Source organism: Notamacropus eugenii, chromosome 6 (assembly GCF_028372415.1).
Source record: "Notamacropus eugenii isolate mMacEug1 chromosome 6, mMacEug1.pri_v2, whole genome shotgun sequence".
In the NCBI taxonomy this organism is placed as follows: domain Eukaryota; kingdom Metazoa; phylum Chordata; class Mammalia; order Diprotodontia; family Macropodidae; genus Notamacropus; species Notamacropus eugenii.
The window spans coordinates 123,165,706-123,178,237 of record NC_092877.1 but is presented as its reverse complement, the minus strand read 5'-3'; the positions used below and the strand labels follow the sequence as shown (position 1 = coordinate 123,178,237).

Here is a 12,532-nt window from a genome sequence, read left to right as displayed (position 1 = left end):
TATGCCATCACAACTCATCCTATGTTCATAACCCTGGAGTTAATTTCAATTCTTTCCTTTCCCTCACCTGTCATATTCAATCATTTACCAAGTCATACCAGTTTTGCCTCATGTTCATACCATCCTTTTTTCTCACTGACACAGTCACCTTTGTGTAAACCTTCATTAGTCTTATTTTTTTTTGGTTCTATTGCAGAAGTTTCCTGGCCAGTTTTTCTACCTTCCTTTTTACCCTCTCCCAACATGCTATGTAGTCTGCGAAAAAAAAAAAAGGGGAGAAAAGAAAAAGTAACTCCTTATTGCCTACTTTGTTGTTGTTTAGTAATTTTCAGCCATGTCTGATTCTTCATGACCCTTTTTGTGTGTTTTAGCTCATTTCACAGATGTAGAAGCTAAAACAAACAGGTCAAGTGACTAACCCAGGGTCACAGAGCTAGTAAGTGTCAAAGGCTGGATTTTAATTCAGGTCTTTCTGACTCCAGGCCTGCTGCTCATTGCGTGCCTAGTCATCTTTAAATTCTTCTCTCTGATTTTCAAGGCTCTTCATCATGCAGTACACCCTAGGGTTCTAGTCTTATTTCATATTCATATTTTAATAATATTCTATATACCAGCAAAACTAAGCTACTTTCTAAACTTCCAGATTCACTAAGTTGAATGTGTCTAACAGTTCCCCTTCCTTCTTTGAGATCTGTGTCATGGTGAGCACTATGATTCCTTTGATGAGGAAATAACACAATGAATTGCAGACATGTGCCCTTGGTTCCATTTTTACTGGCCAATCTCAGAGACCATACGGCATGACCATCTTTGGCCTCCTGACACCTGCTAGTTCAGAAAACGCATCTTCTGGGACTACATAGCTGACATAAAGCACCATGAACAAAGTAACAATACCGGAACTGGCTTGATCTCTTTGAATGCATGGTTGAGAGTATTCTTTTCCTGAAGTTTACCTTCATTCCCTGCTTCAAGATCTATGCCTTAGAACTTTATGTACTTTAATGGTTAAGTGGCTGAAAGAGTGGCTGACTTGGTCTGTAGTTAACCTCACAGATTATCACAAACAGTACCCATATGGGGGCCTGTAATTACAAGGCTTTGCAAGATCATTTCCCTTTACATACCATTACCTCTAAAGCAGAAGTTCTTAATGTTTTTGCATCATAGACCCCTTTGGCAATCAGGTGAAGCCTACGGACTTCTCAGAATAATGTCTTAAATGCATAAAATGAAATACATAGGAATATAAGGGAAGCTTATTATATTAAAGATGTATTTTTTTCCCATCCAAGTTCACAGACTACCTGAAAATTATCTGCAAACTCATTCCAGGGATGTAGACCCCAGGTTAAGAATCTCTACTCTAAAAGATGGAGATGAAGTCTTCTACAAAGTAGAGGGATATAACAAATGAGTAAACGTGTTATAATTTATTCTACCTAATAATGCAAAGTTTTCTTTTACTTAAATTTTCTTGTACTGGAGTATGTTTCTTGTAGATCTGTCCTAAAATTCACAGTTGACTTAGTCATTTATTTGAGTTGTAACTTTGCTCCAAAACAACTTCATACAGCATTTCAGTTGATGAATGAATGTGCCTTCCTAAAACACTGGGAAAATCAGCTGCGAGACTATTGGTTCTAAAGAAAAAAACAACAGCGAATTATCTTTTTCATCTGCTAATTATCATTCTGTGTGACTTTGGACATGTCATGAATGTTCCACCATTCAATGATTCCCCTGTTAGTTTACCAGGATGCTTGAGCCACATTTTATATTTTCTGAACAAAGGTTCAGCAACTTTATAGTGTGAGATTGCAATGTCTGATTTATAGACACTGTTTACTAACTCATGTAGGTCACATACAATCAGCTGAGACTTTAAATCTGATATAATTATAGACATCACCAAACCACATTCACTGAGAAGTCTTCATGCTTTACTTTCATAAATATGGAGGGAAAATTTCCAGGCAGCTGCCATAAAAAAAAAAATGATATTTATGTTTATATACGGAACACTGGAATCATGAGTCACTGTGTTAAATCAATATTTGGTTTACACATCATTGTAAGTAGAATTCAAACTAGGCAATTAGTAATTGAACCCTGGTGTGATCAGCAAATCATTACTCAAAAGGCTAGTTTTAACTACTTATAAATGTTGCAAATAAACAGTATGAGTTGCTGGGATGGCAGAATCTCATAGTGGGAAGAGCTCTCTGTGGTCATTTATTCTAACCTATATCTGAAAGAGGGATCCTGGGTATCATGTCCCTGATAAGTAGTCATCCAGAGTCTGCCCAAAGATGAACTAGAGGTGGGCAGCCAACTGCCTCGCAAGGTAGTCTGTTACCCTTTAGATCGTTAGCTCTAAATCATCTTAAACTCTTTTGTGATAACACAGCAAAGTGTTGTAGCATAGCATTAATTCTTTCTTTTGTGAGGATAAGTCATATAGAAAATGCTTATAAATACTATATAATTTACAACATTTTTATAACCCACAGATGTTTGAAAAAGGAAATAATGAATGCTTAAGGACTGGGGGAAGGGTTATGTGGTTGTTTTGTTCTTAGCATGAACATCAATGCATCTGTTCACAGAAGGCCTTAGAGATTATCTGCTTCAAACCTTTCATTTCACTGTTGAGGAAACTAAGGGTCAATTAGGATGTAACTTGCCCAGCACTGGTTAGTAGCCAAGCTGGAACTCAAACTCAAGTCTTGTAAGTCTTGAAAGTTCTCGTCATTTCTGTGTCCCCCAGCTGCTAGAGTCTTTCCCTCTACTTAGCTACTCTGTATATCTGTATGTGCGTGTGTGTGTGTATGTGTGTATGTGTGTGTGTATATATGTATGTATGTAAGTACTATATATGTATATGTACACATATATATGTATTTCATTATATGTTATCTTCCTTATTTGATTGTAAACTCCTTAAGGGTAAAGTTTGGTTTTATTTTTAGTTGTACCCACAAGGCTTAGGAGAGTGTCTGGTATATAGTAAATTCTTAATAAATTCATGATGACTGAGTATTCCAAATACAGAAATACCTCTACCTCTGGGGCAGAGGTTCCCAAAAGTATTTGGCCTACCTCTCTCTTTTCTTTTTTTTCTTCAAGTTTTATTGATATGTTTTATTTTTACATAAGTCATTGTGAGATATGTCCTCTCCCCATCTTCCAATCAGTGAGTCGTCCCATGTAACAAAGAGAAGTAGTTAAACAAAACCAATACAGCTACATCTTCCAACATTCATACCCATAGTACCCTAATCCAAGGGATGACAAGAAAGGCATTTATGGCTTGTTCAATTTCACTTGATAAGACTGAGTTGTTCAAGCTACCTATTTCTTATTTTGTGTATTTCATATTTTTATAGAGTAGTCATATTTTTTGTTAAAAATTGTAACCTCTCACTAGAACAATAATTCATTGTTGGTAGATCTGTGAGTTGATCCAACTATTCTGAAAAGCAACTTGGAACTATGCCCAAAGGCCTATAAAAATGTGCATACCTTTGACCCAGCAATATCACTTCTAGGGCAGTATCCCAAAGAGATCATAAAAATGGGAAATGGATCCATATGTACAAAAATATGTATAACAGCTCTTTTTGCGGTGACCAAGAAATGGAAATTGAGGGGAAATCCATCCATTGGGGAATGGTGGAACAAGTTGTGGTATATGAATGTAATGGAATGCTATTGTGCTATATAAGAAATGATGAACAGTTGGACCTCAGAAACACCTGGAAATACTTACATGAACTGATACTGAGAGAAGAGACTAAAACCAGGAGAATGTTGTACTCAGTAACAGCCACAGGGTGGGAGGGCTGTTTTTCATAGACTTAGCCCTTCACTGCAATGCAAAGACCTAAAACATTTCCAAAGGACTTGATGTAAAATGCCATCCTCATCTAGAGAAAGAACTATGGAGTGGAAACACAGAATGAAGCAGACTATTTTCTCCTTAGTTGTGTTTTGTTGTGTTTTGTTTTTCTCACGGTTTCTCCCATTTGTTTTAATTCTGCTATGCAACATGACTAATGTGAAAATGTGTTCAATAGGAATATATGTGTAGAACCTTTATAAGATTGCATGCCATCTTGGGGAGGGAGAAGGAAAGGGAGAGAAAATTTGGAATTTATGGAAATGATTGTTGAAAGCTGAAAACAAATGAATTAATAAATTTGGAGGAAAATTGTAACATCTCAATTTGATTGAAATCCTACAAATCCTTATCTGCAATCATTTAGCCACTATTCTGCCTAGCTGCCAATCTCTTGTCTTTTTCTTCAGCAATTGTAAGGCAGATACCCTTTCCTCGGGGAGAGAGATACAGTGCTTATTACCTTTGCCAATAACAAAAACATTTGAGAGTCCGGTGGCAAAACTATTGCCATCGGCATCTTTTACATGCACAACGTCAAAAGAGCCAGGATGTTTCTCCCTATTTGTGATCACACCAAGCTCTACAAGTCACCATACACAGGTTACCAGCATCAAACTTGATAAAATCAGTGATCTTGCCAGCTTCTAAATCAATCTGAACTATATCATTCACTTTGATGAGAGAATCTGGGCAATGGATAATATGGGCATCATGGGTCACCAGATGGGGAATATTTTTGTATCCACAAAGATTTTCCTCACTTTGCACAATTTATATTTATCCTCCTCAGCTATAATACGATGAATAGCAAAGTGTGCCTTTGTGTCATAAACCAGATAGAAATGTTCATCCATCCAGTGTTAATGATGTCCATCAAGCCAGCAGGGTTTGGAATATCAGTGCAGACCTTGCTGTCAATCTTGATGAATCACTGCATGCAGGTCTTCTTTACTTCATCTCCAGTCAGGGCACACTTGAGTTTATTTTTTGGAAAAATGATGAGTGGGAGACACTCCCTCAGCTTGTGGGGACCTGTGGATGGTCTTGGAGCAAAAACTCCTGTTAACTTATCCAGCATCCAATGCTTTGGAGCTACTACATGCTTCAGATGCTTGTTGGGACCACCTGGGATAAAGTGGCAAATTTACTCAGCTGTAGGGTCAGAAGCTCTGTCTGCTTATAAGCTATATGTGTTTGGCCATGTCACTTTACCGTTTGGGGCCTCAGTGTCACCACTATCTGGTCCCAAGGCCACATGACATGCCTATTTCCCCCTTTTCAAAAACAAAAAAAAAAACTACTCAGTGCCCCACTGGAAATCTACTTTCTTTAATACTCTAATATTTTTGTTAATTTGTGTCATTTCAAAAAATATAATTTTTAAATGACATCTTAAATATAATAATTTATTATAAATTTGTGGGTTTTTTCCTGCACTGAAATTTTGATGATGCAGTATTGCATCATGTAACCATATAGTATCATATTGTAAACAAGTCATCACACTACATATTCCTGTCTATGTATTCTAGACTTACCAACAATGGGAGACATACTTGCCTACCAAGACAGCATGCAATCTTATATGGGTTCTACACATACATTCCTATTGAACACATTTTCACATTAGTCATATTACATAGAAGAATTAAAACAAATGGGAGAAACTACGAGAAAAACAAAACACAAGAAAGGAGAAAATAGTCTGCTTCATTCTGTGTTCCCACATAGGTGCTAGTGGATGTGACCACTCACTCATGGGTTACAACTTGCATTTTGTGTGTATTTGGAAAATAATGCAAAACTCTTAGACTTCACACTTAGGACTTTACTTTGTGTAACTCTATTACCCAACAGATGAAACATGTACAAACGGTTTTTCAAAATTTTCTCCTGTTGTCTTCTTTCTTTATGCTACCACCATCCCGTTATTTTTATTCAATACCCCCCAATTGCACCTAAGACTATTACCACAGCCCCCTGGATCATTCCAGTGCCCCCCAGAGGGCAGTATCATCCACTTTGGGAACATGTGTGAGTGGATGTGCCATCAGAAGGAGCTGACATCATCCACAAATAAATGAGTTTCTCACATTCGGGGGAAAAAAACTATTCTGCTGCTCTTTCCACCAGGTTTCTTCATATATCCATTTAATCACCATTACTTTCTCTTTTTTAAAAAAAGTTTCAGATAGTTTTATCACAATAATTTATAAATGCCACTCTAATCCCTTCAGTACTAAATGCCTTCTCAATAGTAAATACCATAGCATCTAAGTAAAGGAAATAGCATGTAACTTAGAGAAAAAAATGATTCACTTGGAAATATTTATAATATTAACAGATCAAATAAAAAGTAATTTCTGTGGTGGAGAGCAAAAGACAGCTGAATTCAGACTAAATAAAATAACTAATCACAAATCAGGAGAACAAACACATCTCCCTCTTCTTGATAAAGAGGTTGGGGAATTTAGGGTGAAGAATGTTGCATATGCTGTCAGACTAAGGCTTAAATGATTTGTTGTTGTTGTCCAGTCATTCCAGTTGTTTCCAACTCTTCCTGACCTAATTTGGGATTTTCTTGGCAAAGATACTGGAGTGGTTTGTCAGTTCCTTCTCCAGCTGATTTTACAGATTAGGAACTAGGGCAAGCAGATTTCACTGACTTTGTCCATGGTACACACTAGTAAGTGTCTGAGGCTGCATTTGAACTGAGGTCTTCCTGACCCCAGGTCTGGCATGCTTTTTTTTTTTTTTTTTAACAAGGAAGAGTTCAAATGGAAAGAAAGCACTCAGAGTAAGAGGAGCATGCGTAACAGAGGCATACATAAAATATTTACAACAGGTATATTACCATAAAAGGTAAAATGTAAAAAAGAAAAGAAAATACCTTTTCGAAGGTTGTCTCATTAATAAGATTCTGCTTTTAAAAAAGCACTGAGGAAATCAGAGATTTTGATGGATTGGGAAAGTTTGGGTTTAATGAGAACTGCGTTGGGCTGGTGCATGAGCCAATTTGGTCCCAGGTCTGCTGGAAAAAGGAGGCAGCATTTCAATAAAGGAGTGTGGGAGGAGGGAGGTGAAAAGATAAACATAAAAATAAATACATATTGCCTGCTTTGCAATTGCTTTAGAATTCAGCTAGGGTGTTCCCTATGTCAATCAAATCACAGGTCTGATCTCTGTGGAACCGGAAAAGGGCAATACCAGGCATGGCAAGAAGGAAAAAGACCTGAATTAGAATTTGAGCCTTCACCAATCCCATGACTAAGCCGGAAGCTCTTTTGGGACACCAAAATCCAAGGGTCTAAGACAAAATAGGAAAAAAGGAATCTTGGACCTGAGTTAAAATCCTGCCTCAGACATTTACTAAGTTGTATGACTCTGAGCAAATCATTTTACCTGTCTGCCTCAGTTTCCTTGTCTGTTAAATAGGGCTAACAAAGCACTTATTTCCCAAAGTTGTCGTGAGGATAAATAAAATAAAATCATATTTGTGAAGGACTTTGCAATCCTTAAATGCCATGTAAATGCTAGCTATTATTATTAGTAGCAGCCAAAATACTACTAAAATTGCCCTTTAGATTGTAAGATCCCTGAAGGCAGGAACTGTCTTTTCCTTCTTTTTGTATTTCTAGCCCTTTGGGAAGCGTCTGGCATCTAATAAGTGGTTAATGTTTGTTGACTGATCAATCAATTGTCCTTATGGATTTTGGATACCTGGGTTGGTAGGATAAGTCTGGAAAACTAAAAACTTCAGATTTCTAAATCTTCCTTCCATCTCCCCCAAGTCAGGCTTGCTCAATCCACTTTAACAATTCTTCCACTTAACATTCCCTCCTTTCTCTTGAGAAAAGAAGGGAGAAAGAAAAAAAGGAAAAAATTATCAAAACAGAGAGAGAAGATATACTAGTACACTCTCCTATTCCTCCTTCTCTGTCTTTACTATCAATTTGTTGAAGTATACTGTTCAAAGGATCTCCTTTTTGCAGGGACTTTAAGCACCTGAGACAAATGTTTCATCAGATCCATAGCTATTATCTGTTCATTAAAAAGAAAAATATTCCTATTCTTTCCTCTACCCACACATCCTCCTAACACTCTCTCTCTCTCTCTTTCTCTCTCTCTCTCTCTCTCTCTCTCTCTCTCTCTCTCTCTCTCTCTCTCTCTTTAAAAATATCCTTGGTACTGTTTAAGAATGGGAAGTAGGATCATGATATACTGAGCATTTCCATTATTATCATATCAGGTATATTTAAACTAGAGATAACTATGATAGAGATAACTGAATCAAATTCCCTCCATTCCGTGGCACATTCTGCTTTAGCAGAGAAAGGAAAATGCATGAGAACACAACTGAATAAACACCATTTGAATCCCTATTCATTTACATGTGCTGAGTAACTATTTAGGCAATGAAAAGAGAGGATCTGCACAGTACCTGCAGTAAACCACTCAAAATTCTAAAAGGAAATGCACTTAAGCATATTTAAGACAAAGGAACGTTATTCTTTCTTGGTGCTATTTAGTTAAAATGGAAATTTGTTACAGCTGCTAGACACACCTGCACTCTTAGAAGCAGGTGCCTGTAGTATGGCTTAGAGGTACCTCCCCAAAGGATTTGATTTCTAAAGAGTCAAAACTGAGCTGCACATCAATTTTTTAAAAATGAATTTTGTTTTTATATTTAAAAAATTTATCCTTCTCTAGTCACTGACACCTCAGGTATGCTCTTAACTGCACTTAAAGCTAATCATTACACTATTTATTTGGAGGTATAAGATCTATAAGATGGGTCTGTAAGATAAGTGCTCTCTTTTCTAACAACCAGGGTACTAAACTGTAATTTTTTTTAGTTACAATAACATTTATATACATTTAAAAAATAATTCCTTTGTTTACTCTATGATAAATAGAAATGTCTTAAAACTTGTAGCAAAATAAATATTCTGAAAGCCTAGGACACTGCAAAAAACTGATTAGCACATTAACTGAAAAACCAAGACTGTTTTTGGACATTCTAAGCTTATCTGAGAAATTTAATTTCCTCTCCCTGTGGTATGCATAAATCCAAGACAGTTATATCTCCTCTAGTAGAAATTTGGCATTTATTTCATTACAAGTAGAGGAACCACACTGTTTAAATGGAAGAAAATATTCACTGATAAGTCACTGTGTAGCATAGCCTTGTATCACTGGGTTAATTCCGTTAACTACTTGTGTTTTGCTTTTCTACTTAAATGTCTTTTCCAGTATTATCTCTTGGAAAATCACATTCCTTACTTTGTAAGTTTCTCCTAGCTCCCATACCTCCCTTTGAAGTTTTTTGACACAAGACGATCCTAGGAGAGGTCATGAAATCACTACTGGAACTTTTCTCTCCCCTTTTCTGTCTGTCCTTTCCTGACAGAAGAGCCTTCAAATACTCAGTACATGAGATAGTTTACTGCTTGACTGCTTGACTGCTGTCTCAGTTGTTAACCAGTGGGGGCCACCATATCCCCAGTATTCGGTAAAGAGGTGAACAGATTGATTGGACTCCCTATTTACAGCATACTCTAGATTCATCTAGTAGCATAAAGGGCTATTGACTGGCATTTCTTCCTGTGTATCCTTCTAGTAAATCAGCATACATCTTTCATGTAGTCACCTGTTCATAATGTAAACACTGAAGACTGATTGACTTGTGCAACAGGCTAACAGAACCATATTTCAGGAGCACAAATGAGGATATGGAAAGGAGCAGGGTTTATGCATTGTTACTGTAGTTCATCCTTTGTCCTTGAAAAGGACCAGTGACATAAGGAGCGTGATCAAGCGAATTGGATTCAAGCGAGGCAGGACTGTGCAAAATCATCAGCCTCACTTTTTCCCCCAGCATCTTTCAGTCTAGTGGCAAGACATAAGGCAGGACAACTGGTGATGGCCCAGATGCAATTGTAGACCTTGGCCTTTTTTTTAAGCTAAGGTCTTTCCCAGGTGTCAGTTTGTCTGAGGCAACACCATTCAGTGCTTAAAGTATAGGGTTTACACAAGGGAAAATTGAGGGGAATACCAAGATTTATGTCTCAGGTTGTTTTCTTCAATGAATTTCCAGTTGATATTTTGGCAATATGATGTAGTAGATAAGAGTGTTGAGCCTAGAATCAGAAAAACTAGGTTCAAATACCATCACTGATTTTATCTGCCATGTGACTCTAAACATTCATTTAACCTCTCCGTGCTTCTGGCAACCCCCGTGGACTTATCTATTAATTCATAGATAGGTTGCAATCTGGCTTTGCATCAGTGGAGGGAGTTCCCACACTTTGAATCCCATTTTGCTGACAATATCACAGATTTTTCACATATTCTTCTATTTTATACCTGATAGAAACATTATTAAAGGTCGCTTTATGTAATTGCATATTGAATAAATGACTCACTTCATGTCCTAATCTCTCATTTTCAGTTAGACTTCTTGTTTAATTTGGTTTCTCTGAAATACTTCTATTACTATTACCTATCATCCAAGGTATAATGCAAAGCATGGTATATTGGGAAAATGGCTTGCCCATCTAGATCAATGATCCTATTCCCACTAGCTCAAAGAGCAGATAGACACGTGAGGCTACATAAATGCAATCTTGCCTCAACTCCAATTCCTTGAATCCTCAGTTTTTCTCAAAGCACAACTGAGAATCACCTTTGATATGAGACCTTTCCTGATTCCCTAGACACTCATTATCGCTTTCTTCTCATTTATTTAACAAGCATTCCCTCTAGAATTTTTATACTGTATATACTTCGTATTTATTTTCTTATATGCTATATTCTATCTCTCCAGGGGAATACATAATCCTTGAGGGCAAGTACTGCTTTGTTTTACATATTGTCATCACTGTTGCCAAGATACTTAATGGGCTGATCCTTCACCTGGAAGATGGTGATCTACCTGAGAGCCAGTGTGGCTTCAGAAAAGGTCAGGAAATGGTCAATATGGTATTTGCTGCCCAACAACTCCAGGAGAAATACCAGGAGCAGAACAAGGTCTGTACATAATGTTTATAGATCTGACCAAGGCCTTTGATGCTGTCACTTCTGAGGGTTTATGGAAAATTATGTCAAAATTTGGTTTTCCAGAGAACTTCATCAGTGTTGTATGTCAATTTCATGACAGCATGCTTGCCTGGGTTCTGGATAATGGACAATGCTCTTGTGCTTTCCCAGTCACTAATGGAGTGAAACAGGGATGTACGCCTCCCATGCTATTTAGCATGATATTTTCAGCCACATTGCCAAATGCTTTCAGTGACAATAAACACAGTATCAAGGTCAGCTATCACACTGATGGTGAATTCAATTTGAAAAGGTTACAAGCCAAGACCAAAGTGGAGGGAGTGTTGGTTGATTTTTTTGTTTGCACATGCTTGTGCATTCAATGAAGCCTCTGAAGCTGAGATGCAGCAAAGGATGGATCAATTCTCTACTGTTTGTGCTAATTTTGGCCTAACAATACCAAGAAAACACAGGTGCTCCATTGGCCACCACCACTCTATCTATACACGGAACCATTGGTTACAGCAAATGGAGAAGTCTTGAATGCTGTGGATAAGTTCACTTAGGTGACAGTATACTTTCCAGTGATGTGCATGTTGATAATGAGGTTGACACACGCATTGTCAGAGCTAGCTCAGTATTTGAGAGGCACCAAAAGAAAGTATGGGAGAGAAAAGGTATTAGACTGACTACTAAACTGAATGTCTACAGAGCCATTGTTCTGACTTCATTGCTGTGTGCCTGTGAAGCCTGGACAAATATACCAGCATCATTCCAGGAAGTGAATTGCTTCCATTTGAATTGTCTTAGGAAGATTCTGAAGATCACTTGTCAGGATAAGGTACCAGACATTAAGGTCCTTACTCAAACTCAGTTGCTAAGCATTCAAACTCTCCTTCAGAGAGTGCAACTTAATGGGCTAGCCACATTGTTCAAATGCAAAACATATGCTTGCCAAAAAGACTATTTTATGAAGAACTCACACAGGGCAAGCACTCACCAGATGCAAGGTCTCTCTTAGGAATTCTAGAATTGATTGTGTATCATGGTTGACACTGGCACAGGACTGCTCAGCATGATGTGCCCACATCAGAGAAGGTGCTGTGCTCTATGAGCAAAGCAGAACTGAAACAGCTCAAAGGAAATGCAGAATGCACAAATAGAGAGAATCCACCCAAATGTTCACAGGGACTATTTGTCCCTGATCTGTGGTACAGCATTCCAAGCTCGTATTGGTCTGATCAGCCGTAGTCAAACACACTGAAACTTGACTGTAGCATAGTGATGTCATTTTGGTCCTTTTCAGGAATAAAGGACAACAACCAACCAGTCATCACTGTTGTTGTTCAGTCTTTTCAGTTGTGTCTGACTGTTTATAACCCCATCTTGGTTTTTCTTGCCAAAGATACTTGAGTAGTTTGCCATTTCCTTCTCCAGATCATTTTACAAATAAGGAAACCTAGCTAAAGAGGGTTAAGTGACTTGTCCAAGGTTACACGGTTAGAATGTGCCTAAGGCCAGATATGAACTCAGGTCTTCCTGACTCCAGACTCTCTACCAATTGTGCCATCAAACTGCCATCACCATAAT

The 12,532-nt window shown here is 37.7% G+C and overlaps 1 pseudogene; it reads right to left on the bottom strand.

The window, feature by feature from the left end:
• Window positions 1–3,209: 3,209 nt before the first annotated feature.
• LOC140511767 (small ribosomal subunit protein eS4-like) lies at window positions 3,210–5,232 on the bottom strand (annotated as a pseudogene).
• Between the last annotated feature and the right edge of the window lie 7,300 nt (window positions 5,233–12,532).